At 39.4% G+C, this 23,428-nt stretch overlaps 1 long non-coding RNA gene across 9 annotated transcripts in view; it reads right to left on the reverse strand.

Annotated features, from left to right (window-relative positions):
• LOC132377184 (uncharacterized) overlaps positions 1-23,428 on the reverse strand; it is a 624,644-nt gene that overhangs the window by 224,808 nt on the left and 376,408 nt on the right. For all 9 annotated transcript variants that reach the window (XR_009506566.1, XR_009506568.1, XR_009506565.1 and 6 more), the window contains one exon: positions 5,301-5,468. This is a non-coding gene — a long non-coding RNA (uncharacterized LOC132377184). The remainder of the gene's footprint in view (positions 1-5,300; positions 5,469-23,428) is intronic.

The raw sequence follows: 23,428 nt of genomic DNA on the forward strand, positions 1-23,428 counted from the left end.
CAGCCCAACAGGTAGGAACACCTAGGAAACTGTTCAGGGGCAAATATTCCAAGACACTGTCTTCCCTTAAGAATTCACTTCCAATAAATCACTCTTTATCTAAAATTCTAATACTTAGCATTGTATCTTTATCCCACACAAATGCATTGTCTAATGTCAACAAAAACATTCCTAAATGATTATTCTCAGTATCTAGTACTTTCCCACTAGTTAGGTGGATTTTGAGGATTTAACCTGAAAAATTTATTAGGATCTGAAACTTTCAGATGCTTTTTTTTCATTGTACTCCGAATTTTCCAATTTTATGTGCATATTTTAATCAATATTTTAATACTTACATAATGTTTGAGAGGCTGCATCATTTTTTTGATTTTCTCCCAGAGAACAATGACAGTCTTTCTTGTACTTTTAAAGTATCCACAATAACATTAGTTATATGGGCTATGGGGTTTATTTCCTTTCTCATTAAATAAAAGAGAAAAAATTTCCCCAGTTTTCTAAAATTTATAATTGCCACATAGGCACAACCAAATATGTCCAAAATTTATACAACACTAAGAGATCCTGTCCTGTGTTTACTTGCCCAAACTACCCCAACCATTATTCTATTGTGATATGAACCACATTTATTTTGGGAGATTTCTGACATCTTTGTAATGTGTATTGTTCTTCTTCCACATCTGTGCCTGGTTAGTAGGCAGGGAATCTAAATTCCCTAGGAAGCATATTATCTGAAACTTACTATCTGTATATGCCACAATGTTTAATTTTTTTCTAAGTTTTCCCTCATCCTCTTTGTCGATACCTATTTTTAAAAGTCATTATTGCCTTCCAGCTGTCCAAATTTTCTTCTCGTTTTTCTCTTAAAAACTGACTTAAAGCAGGAGGTCAATATCTCAGCCATCATTAATTTCACGCCCTCCTCTTCTCATTTATTCACTGGTCTTTTTTCTCCTGAAGATCCCTTTTTCTTCCTTGATACATTTATAAAAGACCTCCTTACTCCATCTAACCTCTTTTACTAGCAATATCTCATTTCCCACTTTTGTGCTCCTTATCTTTTCTTTGCTAACTTTAAGTTGTTCTGTCTATTTTTATATAGTTCCTGCCTTCTCCACTCCCAGGGCAATTGTCCTGTTATACACGGATCTTGAGCAGCCATTGGGGATGACAGACTGCATTTTTACTAGAATTCTAGAGGCAGAGGGGCCCTGCAGCCCCCATGCTCTGCCCAGTTCTTTCACTGCAACAGAGTAACGGAGGCTTTTGCACTTTAATGATATTGTCTTGGGCTACTTCACACCTATCTCCAATTATGAATCTTAATACTCTCATTGTATCATACATATTAGATTTCCTCCCAATGTGTTTTTCAACTAGGAATAGTACCTTGTAGGGTTGTTATCAATGATCACATTTCTAAACAGTCAGCGGAGAGAATGAAAATGATTTACTCTATTAGGGTGAGGTCATTTGCATACTGTTAAGTGATTTGCATGCTGGCAGATCCTACAATTGTGTTTCAGCGGCTTCTCCTCATTTCTCCCTTCCTAACAAGGTGTAGCTTATTTTGCTCACTATAAAATTGTCCTTTATTTTTCTCTCTCACGCCACCCTCTTCCACTGGAGAATAACACCCACTAACACAAGCATGACATTGCAAGGTAGTCTCTATCTTCTGAGCTAATGTTCTCTTTGGCATAATTCATCATCCCCTCTGATTTTTCAGGGATGGTGACAATGGTGACTCCCCTAATATCTGAATGAAGTCCTTCATAAATATTTTGCTGAGTGATTGATATCTCCTGTAGTTATTTTTTTTACACCTCTTCCCCTCAGTATATAACAGATGGGATTCCATCATCAGAAGCAGATGTTGTGGAAAAAGTACCAGGAGCCCAGAAGCCCTTGTTCCAGCCTCAGCTCCCCCATTAACTACCTCTGCCATCTCCACAAGTCACTTCACCTCTCTGGGCCTCCATTTCCATGTCTGTAAATCGAAGATGAAAATGTCTTCTTCAGAGGCATACTAAGGTGATCAGGAAAGATATATTTACAAAAATGTTTCCTAATATAAAATAGTTTGACACTTGGAATTTTGATAACTCTTAGCTAAATCATGTAGGCTTTTCAAAATCAGATGAAATATAAAGTATTTGTTTCACCCATCCCCCTTATTAGCTTTTCATACTAATAAACAAACACACTTCTAGGAAAGTCAGTTACATTTTGAGAAATTCCGAATGACAAATTGTCAGCTACTGAACAAAAGGATCATTTTAACCACTCCCACCTCCATCCTCCTCCATGTCTCATTAGCAAACATATTCTCCACCTTAATTTATGTAACTTATGAGGGACCCTGAAGGGAGAGGCAGGGCTCTAGTTTGATTTTTTGACTGAGCCTCATTCATTGAAGTAAGGTGTCAGGGCTGCCTGAGGATCTGGAAAGCATTTTGGAAGTAAGAAGCAGACAAATGTAAATCTTTTAAACCCTTGTGATATGCAAACTCTCCTCAGTTCAACATATAAATATAAACACTAAATCAAATCAGATGCTTATACATTTTTTAATCCCATCATAAAACATTTTGTTTTGACAGCTTGGTAATGTAAAGTAAAAACACCGACAGCCAAAAGAATCAGCATCTTTGCCTGCCTACTACCTGAAAGTCTTTCCTGTATATAAATAGAAAAAAAAAAAAAAAGTATGTTTATGTAAAGGGAAACACTGATTTACTAGAACTGATTGCTTCATAGTCTAATTACTTTTCAACTGGCTGTTCCAAATTAAGATGTCATTGATGGCTTTTGGTGATATATTTCATTTTAAGCAAATTTATTCTATAATAGAGTACATCATAATGGAAAGCAGAGTTCCTACTCTTCCCTCCTCTTTGTAGCCTGATATCTTGACAAGTAAATTAAATTTAGCAGTTAAAATGCTTCCATTAGTAATTTTATTAAGTTAATTAAAGAATCTCTCTTTCTGAATTTTAACTACCTTCCTTTCAGAACAATGGCGATTTCTTTTTTTCTTTTCTAATTTCATGTATTTAGGGACTGTGATATATTCTTGGACCAAGCAACCACTCTATCAGTACATTTCTGTGGGCAAGATGCTACCAAGCAAATCAAGTAAAAAGAAAAAAAAGAACTTCAAAGTCTGAGAGAGAGGATCTGTTTCATATCACAGAAAGGGTTTTAATACCTTTGAAAGCAGGAGGAAGAGGAGGAGGGGGAGAGAAACAGAAAGAGGAAAATATACTTTTTAAGTTATCTATGTTCTTGGGAAAAAACAGAACTGCTAACTAGTGTCTCCATACATACAGGGTAAATCATAAATAGTTGGGGTAGAACTTAGTTCATAGACAGAAATAGAAAAATTCCAACTCTTTTATTCTTACTTAGTAAGTGTACAAGTATTACTAAGCAAGATACTGCAATTGGTGAAGCACAAGTTAAATGAAATCTTGGGCCCTCTCCAGGGAGCGGTATTTTGAAAGAACCCAAATATTTCTAAGAGATTTAGGGCGAAAAGAGTTGTCTTATTGACCACTGCCTGCTGCTTGTGGCTGGTGTTCTTAAACTCAAGAATTACAGAAATTATTTTTGGAACTGGAAGGGAGCATAGAGAACATGTTATCTTACCCTCGTATGTTAAAGATAAGGAAACGGAGGGCCAGGAATTAGTAATACCACCACCACCAATAATAATAATAGCAGCTCTAACAAAGGTGACTAAATATTTATTGAACTCATCACTGTGAAGCATCACCTACATTATCTCATTAAAAAGCCCCAGAAGGGGAATCCTTTGAATGCCCCAACATTATAGATATGAGAAATAGTGCATAACAAAGATTAACTTGTGCAAAATCTATGTGACTCCAAAGTCCCTTGCCTATAACTAGTACACATCATTACCTTAGATGAATGACTTGGGGTCATGCAACTAGTTAGTGCTTTCCCCAGGGTTAAAGTTCAGGACACCTGCTTCCCAGCTCTGCTCTTTACAAACTAGGCCATATAAGGAGGACTGGAAATCCAGTGGTTGTGCTGAGGCATGGGCATTGAGAAGACAGGATGATTTACTTTAAAAGGAATCCCATTGCCAAGGTGCCTGATAGAATATTTGCGTTATGGGTGAAACCTTATCAATGTCTGCATTCATGTGTTCAGACCCAAAGTGACATTTCATCTAAAACTTGGGATCCCGCCTTTTACTCACTCACTGATGAAATGGAGATCCAAGAATACCGTCATGGCAATTACTAACAATACCTCCCAACTTCTCTCATTTTCTAACACCCTCCCCATCCCCTTGAACAGCCCACTCTGGGAGTTCGCACGCTCACTGTTCAACCCCCATCATCCCTCTCCAAGTCACTCCACCACCCGGCCAAATCCTCATGGTCAATCCTTGCTGAGTATAGTCTTTCACAGTCACACCTCAGATACCACCCCACCAACTTCTGCTCTTTTTCTCCGGGGGATTGAATGCCTTTCATAGCTATGTTCCAAGCTGACTGCTTTTCTCATGAGAATCGGTCACCATGGCTTTTTTTCTTTCTATTCTTTCCCCATTCTTCAGATTCTGTTTCCAAAACAAAGCCCAAGAAAGGAATATGGCAAATCACAGATGCTTCCTGACAGAGCAGAATAGATGTGATAGGCCAGAAGACAGAAAAGACTGAGACTGCTCCATTCATATATGTTTTCCTTCCCTCCTTTTTCACACCAGGAGAAGCTAAAATGCAGATGTCTACCCCAGATGATCTTTCTGTATTCAGAGGGCCCAACCCCTCTTCTTCCTGCCTCCCTCCCTCTCTCCCTCTTCCTTCCTTCTTTTCCTTCCTTTCTTTCTTTCCTTCTTTCTTTCCCAACATCTAGATTAAACAGGGATTAAGAGCTTTAGCACCGTTTGCCCCTGATTTGATCCCGTGTCATCCCGGATATAGGTTTTCAAGATGGCACTCCATGGTTTCTGAAGCACAAGAAATTGGCAAATGTTCCTGGAAGTGTTTTTGTGGAGGATGTTTCCTTTATTAAGCATGCCCCTCCCCCCAAATGATGTCTTTAGAAAGAACCTAGCATTCTGCAATATTTCTATAATTAATAGCTAGACAGACAGACCCAGAGGAAGAAGAGACTGGGTCATCCATTGTTTTTCTATTTAGAAATGGTACTCCCTGCCCTGACCCTTAGCTGAGGAAGAACACTACCTTTAGCCTGGAAGCATATTTTCTATTTACCTGACCACATAGCAAACATGTTTTCATTAGAAATTTACCTCTTACCTCCTTCATATCCTGCCAGTCACATTGCATCTATTCTTTGGTGAGGACCCTTTTCAATTATTTTGAAGATCTTCTTCTTTTTTATGTGGAGCTTCAGTCCAGTAGTGAAATCTGTTTCATATTTGTAATCAGTTTTCAGGTCTGGAAGGAGCCCAAATCGGTAAGTTCCTGGGAGTAAAGAAGAAGAAAAACAAAACAAAACAGAATTTAATTATGCAACCTGAGCGTATAGAAGATGAGAGAAGATAACTCAAAGGGGAAAGACCTGAAAAATCAACATTACGTCCTCTTCTCCAACCCGAGTCATTCTGGCCCCGCCCTTCAACCTGGGCAGTGATCAATTCCATGTATAGAACCACAAAAGAGCCATTGGGATTGTGAAATGATGTGGCAAAATTCCTATTACTTGTCACGTGAAAAGAAGAATGTGCGATTTTAAAATAAAATACCAGAGAAAGATGTAACAAGTTTGATGTAGTCAATGTAGCTGGCCACAGTTGTGAAAGATTCGATAAGCTTCTTCTTACTTGTCCTTCACCCTGGAGGCTTCTGAAGAGGCCTGAATATCCGGCTTACAATGAGTGATGCTACTTGAAATGAAAAGCAAGGAGATTGCAAATCGCTCTTCTGCACAGGCATGGAATAAGCTATGGCATGGCTGATGCACAGATTCAGGTATTTAAGTGGGTATGATTTCCAAGCAACAATTTCTAAACCCTACATTATCATTGACCTCCATCACACGATTGGACATGTTTACGAAGGCTCACACAGCAGAGTGAAATTCGCTGGGAAAAACACTGAAGTCATTTTCCAACACCACAGCAGTATTTCTGCAAAATGAAGCCATGTTACCCCAATCACCAATATGGTTCACCTTTGCACTCTTCTTCTGCTTAGTGGTCTGAGTCCATTCCATCAAAGGAACTTTCTGTTTCAGGAATCCAGCTATGAGTTTGGTTGGAAGAAACCAAATGAGGTAAGTAATCTGATGTATGTGCTCAGTAAAGCTAAGTAAACCAAGAAAGGACTTGAAGAAATGTACTTGAATAAACGACTTGAAGAAAAGACTATACTTTTGTCTTTCTATTTCTTCCTCTCTTTTTTCTTAAAGGCAAAGATATCGGGATGGTGAAAACTACCCCAAGATAATTGTTTCCCTGTGATTTGATTGGCCAGGAAGCAAAAGCAAAGCACCCAATTAGCAGCCTTTTAAATCAAACACAATTAACTGTACATTGAAATATATGGTCTACAATTGCATGTTCAATTAAATAGCTGGAAGCAATTGAAAGCCTCAATTGCACACTACAAGCTACATAGGTCTGCTCAGATTTCCTACTTCTTCATGAAGGTCCAAGACAGATACTTCCTCAAAAATTAAAGGAGAAATTTTTGTTGTCTAGTAAGCACTCCTTAAAAACTTTATTGTAAATTAAATCAAATATTTGCATTAAATCTTTTCTTGAGGAAAGCGGAGGCAGGGGGTGGGGTGGTGGTGGGATGAATTGGGAGATTGGGATTGACATACATACACTAATATGTATAAAATAGATAACAAATAAGAACCTGCTGTATAGCATAGGGAACTCCACTTCGCTGCACAGTAGAAACTAACACAACATTGTAAAACAACTATACCCCAATAAATAAATAAATAAATAAATAAATAGTAAAATAAAAAAAAATCTTTTCTTGAACCTTGTCAGAGAGAAAAATCAGAACACTACTAAAAATGCAAAGACTATTTTTCATGATTGCTAGTGCAATGGCTGTCTCTGTTCCAGCCTCACACTGTCTCTAAATTCCATCGAATCATTTCTGGGGACTCCCACTTCATCTATCCCCAAGTTTTATTCTGTGGTGTATTCCATACACATATGCAGTTCTACTTAGGCCAGTTGAGGTTATTTCCATTTGAACCATTGGTGAGAAAACAGTGTTGATAACAGCCATTAGTTAGCACAGCTATCTACAATTATAGCCATCCCAATTGCTAGCGACCTAGTGGTGAAAATTTTCACATTCCACTTAATCGTATAATGATTTATATATACATCTATTGGACTATAAGATACTCCAAGGCAGAGACCATCTCATACATCTTTAAATCATTACAGCATCTGCCATAATATTGAGTATATTGGTCTTAAATGGTGAAATAACAGAATGAATGAATGAAGCAAGGAATTAATATTTAAATACAGGCAATGATTATTTGTGTTATAGTCACAGTATACAGAGAACTGCCTGGAGGAGTTTTCAGAGAGCAACAGAGAAGCTTGGCTGACTATTCTCGGAGAACACATTGACTGTTGGATGGAGACAGTTCACCAAGAAAGCAGATTTTGACCCTTCAAGAACTTCAATGTGATGATGAGTTTATGACAGTTCTAAAAGCCAACATACGGTCGGTGGCCAGATTGTGGTTCTGGACTGAGAGGCTTCCATTTGGAAGGCAGACAAGCATTTGAATTATGGGTCTAATGAAAGTGTCAATAGCAATCCTGTTACTGGAGGAGCTGTAAAACCCTGCTTAATGAACTAGGCAGGGACACAAAAACACAGTGGTCTAAAAGGTACTGTATGAGAAAATGATAATTAGCCCAGATTTCATGTACAAGATAAAATGCATAGGGATAATATTACCACTGAGCAATATTATTGTCCTTCAGGGGACTGTTTTGTTAACAGGGTTTGGCTCAGCCTTTCCAATCTTCCTTGTGTGAGTAGAGATGTACTATACAATCGTGAGCTGTGAGTTGGGGGAAAGAACGTCAGATGGCAAAATTCCCATCAGAGATACTGACAAATGTTAATGACAGAAAAAAGTGTCCTGGCCTCATCAAGGGTTCATTCTTACTTAGGAGGCTTTATGCAATATAGGATGATAAGCCAAATGGCTTCCCATGCAAGAGGAATGGGGGTGAACTAGAAGGTCATTCTCTAAACTTGAAGTCTACTTTTTTAGACCACCGGACATCAACCAGCAAAGTGAGGCAAGACAAGGCCACAACCGGAGGGGACAATTTGGACCATAGCTACCTACTCCCACGTGACGAATTAGGGAGCTACTGAGGCAGCCCCGAGTACAGAAGAAAACAGTGAACTTGCAGTCAGGGAGCTGAGATTCTGGCCTTAGCTCTGTACTAACTCCGAATCTGAACTTTCTCATCTCTTCCAAAGGTGAATTAGAGTTCAAAAATTTTAAGGGGCTTACAAATCACCTGAGGATTCTGTTAAAAATACAGATTTTGATTTAGAAGTCTGCACTCTTCACATAACTTGTAATGCAGTTGGGGTGAGGAGGAGGTGGAACAAGATATTTTTAAAAGCAAGGGGAAAATAATGTATTTTCTAAAATGCTAAATTATGGAGCATATAAGTTGTAAGAAATCAAGAGAAGAAGGAGGTCACTCTGGACTTGGGTCAAGGGTGGATTCATGGAGAAAGGCTGGACGTGGGCCTGAAGTTCATTCATTCACAACCTATTTGTATGGCCCACCGAGAAAGAAAGTTGGACAGTCAGTAGACAGATGAGGTGAGAAGATGAAGGGTCTTAAAGAATGGTGAAAGTGATCAGTGTTTGTTTTTGAGAATAAAAGGATCAGCAAGAGTATGTAGTGCAGACCAGGAGAGAGCAACATATGGGAAACTATTTTTCATCTTCAGCATATATTGGGCACCCAAAATCCATACTGCCAGTGGGGTGGGAAAAAGGGAGCAAGTGTTGCTAAGATAACCTAAAGGCAAATCATGTAAAAGCTAAACTTCCAGCCAGACAAAAGCCTATTTGTAAATTACTCCAGTTAATTTCCCAGGTCGTGATTGGTGATTGCCTCTCTCTGCAAAGCGGTTTATGACATTCTCAATTAAGAGTTTGCGATAAAAACGAATGAATGAAGTATTTCAAAACTGCTATGAGATATTAAAAATGAGTCACTTTTAAAAAGTGGTTTTGTTTCCTGTGTTCTGGATACTGCATTTGAGAATGTAGTTTCCAGCCTCACCCATCACACCATTGTGAAATCAAATTGAATGACTCTCTGCTCTTAGAATGATCCCTCATTCAAATGCATTCAATAAATAAAGCCCAAACACAATGAGGCACTTTTCATAGAGCATCCCTGAGAGCTAGGGCCTGGTCTCTCTCACCATATGAAGCTGAGATTGAAGTAAATAAAGCATTCACCCACACTGACTGCCTAATACATAGTGACTTATTGTTTACTAAGCTCTTGCATGTACACTATCTCATTTGATCCTCACAACGACCCTAGAAAAACAACACTGTTGGTTTATTATCCCCATTTAACAGATGTAGAATTTAGAGCTCAGAGTGGTCAGTGACTTGCCCAAAGTCACACAGCAATCCAAAAGGTACTTTAAATCTTCTCAGCCCCTTCCTTCCCTCTTCCCCAGAACAGGAAACATATTTTTAAGTACAATATAATTAGTAGAACTATTACCAAGACTGGGCAGAATATTTAATTCATTCAGATGAATTTTGTAATCCTCCGGTGATTTTGTAAATACCGAGGAATTCATTTTCCACCTCCTGCAATTCTGTGAATTCTATCCTGGACAAAAGGTCATCCAAATATGATCCTTGCTCAGAGTTATGGAAATGTATGCAGTCTAAAAGAATATGGGCCAAATGCAGAGTAAAAATATCAGTGAAACTCCCAGTGCCATTTTCTCTTGCTGCCTCAAATCCTTTTTGAAATTAGGCAGGTTATAAATCATAAAAAAAAATAAAAATGCAAACTTTTGCCCTAAATTCAATTATCATATATTAGAGGGGGTCACGAGTGCAGTAGATTGGTGAGTAAAACAAGACTGAAATATGTATGGTGGGAAAGTCAGAGACAGGTAGAAAGAATGTTTTTGAAAAAATTTTCAATTTACATCCATAGAACATACTGAAAATTATCTGAAAAGCAATAGAAAATACAATTTTCTCAAAGTCAACATCTTTTCAGCCTCTAGTCCTACTCAGCTGGACTTTGGTTTGGGGAGTGCTACTGAACCAGGTTCCTTTTGCCCAACGCGCAGCAAGCCAAAACACTGAGATGCCGAGGTTTGCAGCAAAGAGAAGGTTTATTTGCAAGGCAGCTAAGCAAGGACACAGCAGAACGAGTCTCAGACTCCCAAAGGCGAGGGGCCCAGGATATTTATGGGATAAAGAATAAAGAAGCAGGGCAGTCCGAGGCAGGGAGAGCGTGGGGAGCATGGGGAAAGGTGATTGGAAAAAGGTGCCATGATTTTCATTCTGTGCAGGTGTAACTAAGCTACAGGCCTTGACACGTTCAAAAATGGAGGTGCTTGGCACAGTCTGAGGGTGGCATTTTTGAAAGGTCACCAAGGGGACAGTTGTACGTCCCCTGTTGGAGGGTCGGTGGTCCTATCCAGTCTTCACCAGCTCAGCTGGAACTAGACTTCAAGTTCCTGGAAAACAACTTAGGCAAACATCTTGTTTACGCTACGTGCTCCTTGGAGGACATGCAAGTCTTAAAATGACCTTAATTAGTGAAGGCAGGTGAAATGGATTTGACTCATTACCCACAGTTTTCAGGAGACAGGAGATTAATGCCTCTTAAAAGTCAGTCTGGGTCAAAGCTGTTCGGAGGAGCACCTAGAAGCCTTGTCGTCCTGGAGGAGAGGGGTTAACAGAATTAAGGATAGCTTCATTTTCTAACATTGCCTTGCAAACACCATTTCTACAGTAATCAGGGCTAGCCCTCTCTTTCTTCATTCAGCCCTCTGCTTCCATCTTCATTTTGGCTGTGCGGTCATTTATGCAGCAGGAATCTGTCCAGCAGCTAGAGACAGACCACACTGGCTGGGCTCCCACATCCACATCCACTGTTGAGGGAACGTATTGGTTCTAAGGGCCCTTTTCCTCAAAATGTCTAATTCCATCCTCTCCTAAGTTACGATGTATCTATTCACCTGTGTGTAACTGTGAATAGGTACAGAGCTCCTGAAAATCCAAAGTTTCTTTATATTTTTGTTATAGGGCACAAGTTTTTGTTTTTGTTTTTTTTAACATCTTTATTGGAGTATAATTGCTTTACAATGGTGTGTTAGTTTCTGCTTTATAACAAAGTGAATCAGTTATACATATACATATATCCCCATATCTCTTCCCTCTTGCATCTCCCTCCCTCCCGCCCTCCCTATCCCACACCTCTAGGTGGTCACAAAGCATCAAGCTGATCTCCCTGTGCTATGCGGCTGCTTCCCACTAGCTATCTATTTTACATTTGGTAGTGTATATATGTCCATGCCACTCTCTCACTTTGTCCCAGCTTAGCCTTCCCCCTCCCCGTATCCTAAAGTCCATTCTCTAGTAGGTCTGCATCTTTATTCCCGTCTTGCCCCTAGGTTCTTCATGACCACTCTTTTTTTTTTTTAGATTCCATATATATGTGGTAGCATACGGTATTTGTTTTTCTCTTTCTGACTTACTTCACTCTGTATGACAGTCTCTAGGTCCATCCACCTCACTACAAATAACTCAGTTTTGTTCCTTTTTATGGCTGAGTAATATTCCATTGTATATACGTGCCACATCTTCTTTATCCATTCATCTGTTGATGGACACTTAGGTTGTTTCCATGTCCTGGCTATTGTAAATACAGCTGCAATGAACATTGTGGTACATGACTCTTTTGGAATTATGGTTTTCTCAGGGTAGATGCCCAGTAGTGGGATTCTTGGGTCATATGGTAGTTCTATTTTTAGTTTTTTAAGGAACCTCCATACTGTTCTCCATAGTGGCTATATCAATTTACATTCCCACCAACAGTGCAAGAGGGTTCCCTTTTCTCCACACCCTTTCCAGCATTTACTGTTTTTAGATTTTTTGATGATGGCCATTCTGACCGGTGTGAGATGATATCTCATTGTAGTTTTGATTTGCATTTCTCTAATGATTAAGGATGTTGAGCATTCTTTCATGTGTCTCTTGGCAATCTGTATATCTTCTTTGGAGAAATGTCTATTTAGGTCTTCTGGCCATTTTTGGATTGGGTTGTTTGTTTTTTTCATATTGAGCTGCATGAGCTGCTTGTAAATTTTGGAGATTAATCCTTTGTCAGTTTCTTCATTTGCAGATATATTTTCCCATTCTGAGGGTTGTCTTAACGTCTTGTTTATGGTTTCCTTTGCTGTGCAAAAGCTTTTAAGTTTCATTAGGTGCCATTTGTTTATTTTTGTTTTTATTTCCATTTCTCCAGGAGGTGGGTCAAAAAGGATCTTTCTGTGATTTATGTCATAGAGTGTTCTGCCTATGTTTTCCTCTAAGAGTTTGATGGTGTCTGGCCTTACACTTAGGTCTTTAATCCATTTTGAGTTTATTTTTGTGTATGGTGTTAGGGAGTGTTCTAATTTCATTCTTTTACATGTAGCTGTCCAGTTTTCCCAGCACCACTTATTGAAAAGGCTGTCTTTTCTCCACTGTATATTCTTGCCTCCTTTATCAAAGATAAGGTGAACATATGTGTGTGGGTTTATCTCTGGGCTTTCTATCCTGTTCCATTGATCTATATTTCTGTTTCTGTGCCAGTACCATACTGTTTTGATTACTGTAGCTTTGTAGTATAGTCTGAAGTCAGGGAGCCTGATTCCTCCAGCTCTGCTTTTCTCTCTCAAGATTGCTTTGGCTATTCGAGGTCTTTTGTGTTTCCATACAAATTGTGAAATTTTTTGTTCTAGTTCTGTGAAAAATGTCATTGGTAGTTTGTTAGGGATTGCACTGAATCTGTAGATTGCTTTGGGTAGTATAGTCATTCTCACAATGTTGATTCTTCCAATCTAAGAACATGGTATATCTCTCCATCTATTTGTATCATCTTTAATTTCTTTCATTAGTGTCTTATAATTTTCTGCATACAGGTCTTTTGTCTCCTTAGGTAGGTTTATTCCTAGATATTTTATTCTTTTTGTTGGCAATGGTAAATGGGAGTGTTTTCTTAATTTCACTTTCAGATCTTTCATCATTAGTGTATAGGAATGTAAGAGATTTCTGTGCATTAATTTTGTATCTTGCTACTTTACCAAATTCATTGATTACCTCTAGTAGTTTTCTGGTAGCATCTTTAGGACTTTCTATGTATAGTATCATGTCATCTGCAAACAGTGACAGCTTTACTTCTTCTTTTCCGATTTGGATTACTTTTATTTCTCTTTCTTCTCTGATTGCTGTGGCAAAAACTTCCAAAAGTATGTTGAATAATAGTGGTGACAGTGGGCAACCTTGTCTTGTTCCTGATCTTAGTGGAAATGGTTTCAGTTTTTCGCCATCGAGGACGATGTTGACTGTGGGTTTGTCATATATGACCTTAATTATGTTGAGGAAAGTTCCCTCTATGCCTACTTTCTGGAGGGTTTTTATCATAAATGGGTGTTGAATTTTGTTGAAAGCTTTCTCTGCATCTATTGAGATGATCACATGGTTTTTCTCCTTCAATTTGTTAATATGCTGTATCATGTTGATTGATTCGCATGTATTGAAGAATCCTTGCATTCCTGGGATAAACCCCACTTGATCATAGTGTATGATCCTTTTAATGTGCTGTTGGATTCTGTTTGCTAGTATTTTGTTGAGGATTTTTGCATCTATGTTCATCAGTGATATCGGCCTGTAGTTTTCTTTCTTTGTGACATCTTTGTCTGGTTTTGGTATCAGAGTGATGGTGGCTTCGTAGAATGAGTTTGGGAGTGTTCCTCCCTCTGCTATATTTTGGAAGAGTTTGAGAAGGATAGGTGTTAGCTCTTCTCTAAATGTTTGATAGAATTCGCCTGTGAAGCCATCTGGTCCTGGGCTTTTGTTTGTTGGAAGATTTTTAATCACAGTTTCCGTTTCAGTGCTTGTGATTGGTCTGTTCATATTTTCTATTTCTTCCTGGTTCAGTCTTGGAAGGTTGTGCATTTCTAAGAATTTGTCCATTTCTTCCAGGTTGTCCATTTTATTGGCATAGAGTTGCTTGTAGTAATCTCTCATGATCCTTTGTATTTCTGCAGTGTCAGTTGTTACCTCTCCTTTTTCATTTCTAATTCTATTGATTTGAGTCTTCTCCCTTTTTTTCTTGGTAAGTCTGGCTAATGGTTTATCAATTTGTTTATCTTCTCAAAGAATAAGCTTTTAGTTTTATTGATCTTTGCTATCGTTTCCTTCATTTCTTTTTCATTTATTTCTGATCCGATCTTTTTTTTTTTAATTTTTATTTATTTACTTATTTATTTTGGCTGTGTTGGGTCTTCGTTTCTGAACGAGGGCTTTCTCTAGTTGTGGCAAGCGGGGGCCACTCTTCATCGCGGTGCCCTGGCCTCTCACTATCGCGGGCTCTCTTGTTGCGGAGCATAGGCTCCAGACGTGCAGGCTCAGTAGTTGTGGCTCACGGGCTCAGTTGCTCCGCGGCATGTGGGATCCTCCCAGACCAGGGCTCAAACCCATTTCCCCTGCATTTGCAGGCAGAGTCTCAACCACTGCACCACCAGGGAAGCACTTCTGATCTGATCTTTATGATTTCTTTCCTTCTGCTAACTTTGGGGTTTTTTTGTTCTTTCTCTAATTGCTTTAGGTGTAAGGTTAGGTTGTTTATTTGAGATATTTCTTGTTTCTTAAGGTAGGATTGTATTGCTATAAACTTCCCTCTTAGAACTGCTTTTGCTGCATCCCATAGGTTTTGGGTTGTCGTGTTTTCATTGTCATTTGTTTCTAGGTATTTTTGCTTTCCTCTTTGATTTTCTCTTGGTTATTAAGTAGTGTGTTGTTTAGCCTCCATGTGTTTGTATTTCTTACAGATTTTTTCCTGTAATTGACATCTAGTCTCATAGTGTTGTGGTCGGAAAAGATACTTGATATGATTTCAATTTTCTTAAATTTACCAAGGCTTCATTTGTGACCCAAGATATGATCTATCCTGGAGAATGTTCCATGAGCACTTGAGAAGAATGTGTATTCTGTTGTTTTTGAATGGAATGTCCTGTAAATATCAATTAAGTCCATCTTGTTTAATGTATCATTTAAAGCTTGTGTTTCCTTATTTATTTTCATTTTGGATGATCTGTCCATTGGTGAAAGTGGGGTGTTAAAGTCCCATACTATGATTGTGTTACTGTCGATATCCCCTTTTATGGCTGTTAGCATTTGCCTTATGTATTGAGGTGCTCCTATGTTGGGCGCATGAATATTTACTATTGTTATATATTCTTCTTGGATTGATCCTTTGATCATTCTGTAGTGTCCTTCTTTGTCTCTTGTAATAGTCTTTGTTTTAAAGTCTATTTTGTCTGATATGAGAATTGCTACTCCAGCTTTGTTTTGATTTCCATTTGCATGGAATATCTTTTTCCATCCCCTCACTGTCAATGTGTATGTGTCCCTAGGTCTGAAGTGGGTCTCTTGTAGACAGCATATATACAGGTCTTGTTTTTGTATCCATTCAGCCAATCTATGTCTTCTGGTTGGAGCATTTAATCCATTTACATTTAAGGTAATTATCGATATGTATGTTCCTATTACCATTTTCTTAATTGTTTTGAGTTCATTATTGTAGGTCTTTTCCTTCTCTTGTGTTTCCTGCCTAGAGAAGTTCCTTTAGCATTTGTTGTAAAGCTGGTTTGGTGGTGTTGAATTCTCTTAGCTTTTGCTTGTCTGTAAAGGTTTTAATTTCTCCATCAAATCCTTGCTGGGTAGAGTAATCTTGGTTGTAGGTTTTGCCCTTTCATCACTTTTAATATGTCCTGCCACTCCCTTCTGGCTTGCAGAGTTTCTGCTGAAAGATCAGCTGTTAACCTTATGGTGATTCCCTTATGTGTTATTTGTTGTTTTTCCCTTGCTGCTTTTAATGTTTTTTCTTTGTATTTAATTTTTGATATTTTGATTAATATGTGTCTTGGTGTGTTTCTCCTTGGATTTATCCTGTAGGGGACTCTCTTTGCTTCCTGGACTTGATTAACTATTTCCTTTCCCATATTAGGGAAGTTTTCAACTATAATCTCTTCAAATATTTTCTCAGTCCCTTTCTTTTTCTCTTCTTCTTCTGGGACCCTTATAATTCGAATGTTGGTGCATTTAATTTTGTCCCAGAGGTCTCTGAGAGGGTCCTCAATTCTTTTCATTCTTTTTTCTTTATACAGCTCTGCAGTAGTTATTTCCACTATTTTATCTTCCAGGTCACTTATCTGTTCTTCTGCCTCAGTTATTCTGCTATTGATCCCTTCTAGAGAATTTTTAATTTCATTTATTGTGTTGTTCATCACTGTTTGTTTGCTCTTTAGTTCTTCTAGGTCCTTGTTAAACGTTTCTTGTATTTTTTCCATTCTATTTCCAAGATTTTGGATCATCTTTACTATCATTATTCTGAATTCTTTTTAGGTAGACTGCCTATTTCCTCTTTATTTGTTAGGTCTGGTGGGTTTTTGCCTTGCGCCTTCATCTGCTGTGTGTTTCTCTGTCTTCTCATTTTCCTTAACTTACTGTGTTTCGGGTCTCCTTTTTGCAGGCTGCACGTTCGTAGTTTCCATTGTTTTTGGTTTCTGTCCCCAGTGGCTAAGGTTGGTTCAGTGGGTTGTGTAGGCTTCCTGGTGGAGAGGACTAGTGCCTGTTTTCTTGTGGATGAGCCTGGATCTTGTCTTTCTGGTGGGCAGATCCACGTCTGGTGGTGTGTTTTTGGGTGTCTGTGCCCTTATTATGATTTTAGCCATCCTCTGTGCTAATGGATGGGGTTGTGTTCCTGTCTTGCTAGGTGTTTGGCATAGGGTGTCCAGCACTGTAGCTTGCTGGTCATTGAGTGAAGCTGGGTCTTGGCATTGAGATGGAGATCTCTGGGAGATTTTCACCGCTTGATATTACGTAGAGCTGGGAGGTCTGTTGTGGACCAGTGTCCTGAACTTGGCTCTCCCACCTCAGTGGCACAGCCCTGATGCCTGGCTGGAGCACCAAGAGCCTGTCCTCCACACTGCTCAGAATAAAAGGGAGAAAAGAAAGAAAGAAAGAAAGAAAGAAGAAGATAAAATAAAATAGCGTAAAATAAAATAAAATAAAGTTATTAAAATAAAAATAATAAAATAAATATTAAGAAAAAAAAATTTTAAGTAATTAAAAAAAACGGACAGACAGAACCCTAGGACAAAGGGTAAAAGCAAGGCTATACAGACAAAAATCACACAAAGAAGCATACAGATACACACTTACAAAAAGAGGAAAAGGGGAAAAAATAATATATCTTGCTCCGAAAGTCCACCTCCTCAACTTGGGATGATTTGTTGTCTATTCAGGTATTCCACAGATGCAGGTACATCAAGTTGATGGTGGAGATTTAATCCGATGCTTCTGAGCCTGCTGGGACAGATTTCCCTTTCTCCTCTTTTTTCACACAGCTCCCGGGGTTCAGCTTTGGATTTGGACCCGCCTCTGCGTGTAGGTTGCCTGAGGGCGTCTGTTCTTCGCTCAGACAGGACGGGGTTAAAGGAGCAGCTGCTTCGGGGGCTCTGGCTCACTCAGGCCGGGGGGAGGGAGGGGTACGGAGGAGGCGGGGCAAGCCTGAGCAGCAGAGGGCAGTGTGACGTTGCAGCAGCCTGAGGCGCGCAGTGCGTTCTCCCGGGGAAGTTGTCCCTGGATCACGGGACCCTGGCAGTGGCGGGCTGCACAGGCTCCCAGGAGGGGAGGTGTGGATAGTGACCTGTGCTTGCACACAGGCTTCTTGGTGGTGGCAGCAGCAGCCTTAGCATCTCACGCCCGTCTCTGGGGTCCGCGCTGATAGCCGTGGCTCGCGCCCGTCTCTGGAGCTCGTTTAGGCGGCGCTCTGAATCCCCTCTCCTCGCGCACCAGGAAACAAAGAGGCAAGAAAAAGTCTCTTGCCTCTTCGGCAGCTCCAGACCTTTTCCCGGACTCCCTCCCGGCTAGCTGTGGTGTGCTAACCCCTTTGGGCTGTGTTCACGCCGCCAACCCCAGTCCTCTCCCTGGGATCCGACCGAAGCCCGAGCCTCAGCTCCCAGCCCCGCCCGCCCCGGCAGGTGAGCAGAGAAGCCTCTCGGGCTGGTGAGTGCTGGTCGGCGCCGAGCCTCCGTGCGGGAATCTCTCCTCTTTGCCCTCCGCACCCCTGTGGCTGCGCTCTCCTCCGTGGCTCCGAAGCTTCCCCCCTCTGCCACCTGCAGTCTCCGCCCACGAAGGGGCTTCTAGTGTGTGGAAACCTTTCCTCCTTCACAGCTCCCTCCCGCTGGTGCAGGTCCCGTCCCTATTCTTTTGTCTCTGTTATTTCTTTTTTCTTTTGCCCTACCTGGGTACGTGGGGAGTTTCTTGCCTTTTGGGAGGTCTGACGTTTTCTGCCAGCGTTCATTGGGTGTTCTATGGGAGCAGTTCCACGTGTAGATGTATTTCTGATGTATCTGTGGGGAGGAAGGTGATCTCTGCGTCTTACTCTTCCGCCATCTTGAAGCTCCTCCTCCAAAGTTTCTTTATTGTAGACTCTTCCATTTGTGAGTCATGGAATTGAGGGAGCCATAATTATATCAGTTCATATTTGAGGCACGGCATTCTTGCCTGTACTTCTAATAACTAATCCATGTAATCCAATCATCCAAAGACACCAAAGCATCTTTATTCTTCCCCATTAAAAATAAAAGACATAAGTCAGTTTTCCAAGGTTTATCCTTCAAAAGGTAAGATGACTCAGAACCAAGGTTAAACTACCTGGTACTTTTAGGTATTAGGAAATATAATTCTACCAACATTTCTCCACATTTTCAGACTTGATTTTAAAAACAAAAATAATATTCATCATGCTCAGACTTTACAGCTCCTCTATATTAAAAGCCAGGTTGAAAAGCCTGTCTTTAAACCATTTTAAGTGTTATGACCGGTGGCTCCAAGAGTGAGGTTTTGTTTAGATCACATAAGACTTTTGTTGTTGATTGAAACCTGGCTTGATGCCTCTATATATCTAAATAATTAGGAAAAAAATACATTTAAATGAGAAGCAGATGCTGTTTCCAGATTTCTATTTTCACTGTACAGAATAAATAGAAGCTTTCATCTCTGCATTTACTCTTTGGATATGGTGCATACCACATGAATCATTATTTAAAACATAGGGCATTTCTTTCACAAAGGTAAAGGAAATAGGGGTCTTCTGGAGAACTCATTCCTTCAAAACACTTTCTACTCCAAGAAAACTCAACAGGGTTATTCATTCTCCACCACTCCTTCCTCTGCTTCCACACCTGGTACTAAGCCAGTAGACCCAAACAGAGTAAGTGAAGGCTGGTGCTGAATGCGGCGATGGCAGGTCCTGCTGGTGATCGGTAGCTTGTCATTGGCAACAGACGTCAAACATACTGCAAATGCTCAATGTTCATCTTATCAGATGCAAAACCAATTAAGCAGAAACTATACCCAGGCCAGGGAAAATAAAGGACAAGACATCACAGGGCACCTTTGGAAATAGAGAAGAGTTTCCTCCAGCTTCTTTCTCTGTTGCTATGTCAACACTCTTGCAGGTAGAGTACATTTTCAGTTTCTCTTCTCAGCTGGTAAGTTACACACTCAGTTCCTGAGCCAATTTTAAGTGCTTGAGGTGCTTGGATGGAGGAGATATGTAAACATAGGGCAAAGGCCTGCACAACTTCAAAGCAAAGGACGTGTATACCCACAGGTTCCAAAGTTTGGTCTTCTGAGCTGATAGCTTTGGTGAGACAAGCCAAATCAGCTACCAACCCCAAAAAGAATTGGTGGGCAGTGAAACTATAATGTAATTTACTGAAACCACTTGTTTACTTGTTACCTCTCACCACCCCCTATGCCCACCATTCACTCTTTTTTTTTCTTTTTTTTTTTTCTTGATGTATAGCTGACATGCAATCTTGTATTAATTTCAGGTGTACAACATAGTGATTTGATATTTTTAGAGACTGTACTCCATATAACCCACCATTCATTCTTTAAGGCTTTCTCTGTTGCTTGCCATCCTCCCTGGCCCCAAGTCTACAACAGTGACTGGCACAGATCAGTTATCAGTCAATCAATCAATCAATATTTGTGGACTGACACAGGAGTGGATATAATCTGAATGTTTATTCACTGCCCTGAAATAAATTCCCATAGTTTATGAGCTATATGAATACACAAAATAGTAGCTGCCACTTAAGTATCTCTTACCACCTCAAGCATTGTGAAGAGTTTTTTACTTGTATTACATTAATTTTAACACTCAAAATGATAACAGAAAGTAAGTAGGATTCTTTCCATTTTATATATAAGAAACCAGAGGGTCAGGTAGGTGAACTGACTTGCCTAAGATGCAGCCAGTAAGTGGCAACACTCTAGTCTAACTGACTCCATAGCCCTTATATATTCTGTAACCACTGGGTTTCAAAAGTTTTGAAAGCTTGTTCTAATACAATGTGCTACACACTTAGATTGAACCCAGAAAGAAAGAGTAAAAAGTTCCACCAATTAATTAGCCCTTGGAATATCAGAATCAGGTTGTCCCTACATAGGCGGAGAGTCAGCTGTTCTTAGAATGAACCAACGATCCAAATGAGCAATGTGGTCTTTCAACACACAAAAGGTTTGAAGGGTTCAGCCAGATGAATTATGTTGCTGTGAAATAAACAAAGGTGAAAAAGTCGTCCAGAACTTTTGATCTGAACAGACACTGAAGCAATTGTATCCCATATGTGTACACACAGATCCAAAAGAAAATCACTCAGTGTTAGAAATAGAGAATATATATATTATTACTGCGGCTGCTGCTATTGCTGCTACTATTATGAATGATAATAATTATTATTTATTATCATTATTCCAATTCAGACTTATTGAGAGCTTGTTTTACACCAAGCTTTGTGACACATGCTTTACAGACATTTTCTCATTTAATCTTCAAACAACTCCCTGAGGTAGGCATAATTAGAACCCTCATTTTCCACATTAAAAAATATGAAGTTAAAGAAGGTAACTAGCCTGTCTATGGCCAAACAGCTAGTAATGGTGGAACCAGGCACAAAAACAGGTCTGTCTAGGCCCAAGCTGTAACCTTACCTAATATTACACTGTGTTTCCTTGATTGCTACACAATTATGATGCCTGCGGCCCTATAATTTTAATTTTGTAAAAGCTTTACGTATATCCTACCTTGGTTTGACTGCCAACCTGAGGTCAGAGACAATAAGTATACACTATAGGGTCATCATTTTGCTGGTGGAAAGATGAGCAAGTATTAAAATTTAAAAGTATGCCCCCCAAATTTCATGGGTTCCTTTTTCTCAGATTAGGAATATTGAGGTTTTTCTTTTTGTATAAAAGTGTTTTACAAGGATGAGGAGCTTGCTATGAAAATATGTGGTAGTGTCTGCTAATGATGGCCTTGTCCTAGACTAACTCAGCATGTGGTCCATACTCTCCATTCAGTGGCTGGTATTTGACATGTCTTTGGAGAAATTCTGGTATGTTTTCTAGAGTTCTTCTTTTAAACAGGCTGAATAAAATGGAATATTTTTCTGGCAGCATTTTGAACCCTTAGCTCCTGGCTCTGGATGAAATCTGAAAATACAACAGATTTCCATTCATGGAAAATGAGATGAAGGATAAAGCTAAGTGACCTTTTGCGAACACTTTAAAATTATATTCTGTTTATTGAGTTCATGTCTTGGTCCAAGGTTCAGAATGATATTCATTTTGTATGAATAGGTTTGTTTCTTAAATCATCACAAAGAAAATTTTTAGCATATGAAAATACAGTGTAGAAGGAAAAGATTCATTTGGATGTTTAGGGACCACACATGCGTTTAGGAACCAGGAGATACAATCCTCCCTTTGGATAGCTGTAAGAATTGGGGTCTTCATTTAAATTCTCTGAGCCTCAGTTTCCTTATTGTAAAATGTAGGGCTGGATCTAGCTTGTCTCAAAATTACTATGGAATTAGAAATCTATGATTCTTTCAATCTACCTTAGATTCAACACTTACCTGTGCTTCTACACTGCAAACGATCACATAAGAACTGAAGAGAGCCCTCTATAAATTCCTAGGAAATAATTTGACAGTGTGACCAAATTATAAATAACTCTAGTTGTCTAACGCATACAAGAAGGTAACAAGATTTTTCAACTTGGTACAGCAATGATGATTATCTCAGCCTTTTTAGGTTTTTTTCATTGTCCTGAAACATAGGTATCAAGGAAATAGAAAGTAGAAATTCTGCGTATTTACTCCTGATGCTGATAACATCTATATTTGACATTCTGGAATAACAACATCTCCAGCAGCAACTAAGATATGCATGTTTCAGAACTGAGAAACTTTTAAAATCCCCTTTTAAGCAACACGGCCACAGAAGACTCTTAATAATTGATTATAATTGATTTTAACCTTGTCCTAACCTGGGCAAAATGGCAAAGCCAATCATCTTTGTCCAAATGGGGTATGAGAAAAGAGCCCCAAGTCCAGATCTTTAAAAGCTCCAGACATGAGCAGAAGATAAAATATTTAGTCTGTCAAAGCCTTGACCTCCCAATTCCAGCCAGTTTTGAACTTGAATTGATTTCCGACAAGGCATCTGGGAGATGATTACAACAAAATGCACTAAAGCTGGGCAGTCTTTATTTTAACGTCCCAGCAGCTTAACCTGTTAATAACAGCAATTGTTTTAGATACAATACCAATTTCTGTAACTGACGCAAGAAATGGATGACAGCAGCACAGTCTCCCAGGCAGAGCAATAACAAAAAAAAAAAAAAAAAAAAAGAAGAAAAGAAAGAAAAAAAAAAAAAGCACAGCCAGTCACAGAAGAGGTGCTGGCAGTGTTTTTCAAAGAAACCTCAGTTTTCAGGGACCCAGACACCATCAGGGACCAAATTCTACAGTCTAAAAACAATTCTTAGCCAAAGAAGGTTGCGTGTTGAGAGAGAAATCACTGTAAGCCAGGCAATCTGGAATCACATCTGTGTTCTGCCAATGAAAGCTGAGCTATCTTGGGCAAGTCACTCCACATATCTGTGCCTAATTTGCTTTGTTTGAAACAGTGCTTCCTGATAAAAACATCATGTGGGCCACAAATGTGAAGAACGCATATGTAATTTAAACTTTTCTAGTAGCCACATTGAAAAATAGTTTTAAAA

This window comes from Balaenoptera ricei, chromosome 13 (genome assembly GCF_028023285.1).
Source record: "Balaenoptera ricei isolate mBalRic1 chromosome 13, mBalRic1.hap2, whole genome shotgun sequence".
Lineage (NCBI taxonomy): Eukaryota > Metazoa > Chordata > Mammalia > Artiodactyla > Balaenopteridae > Balaenoptera > Balaenoptera ricei.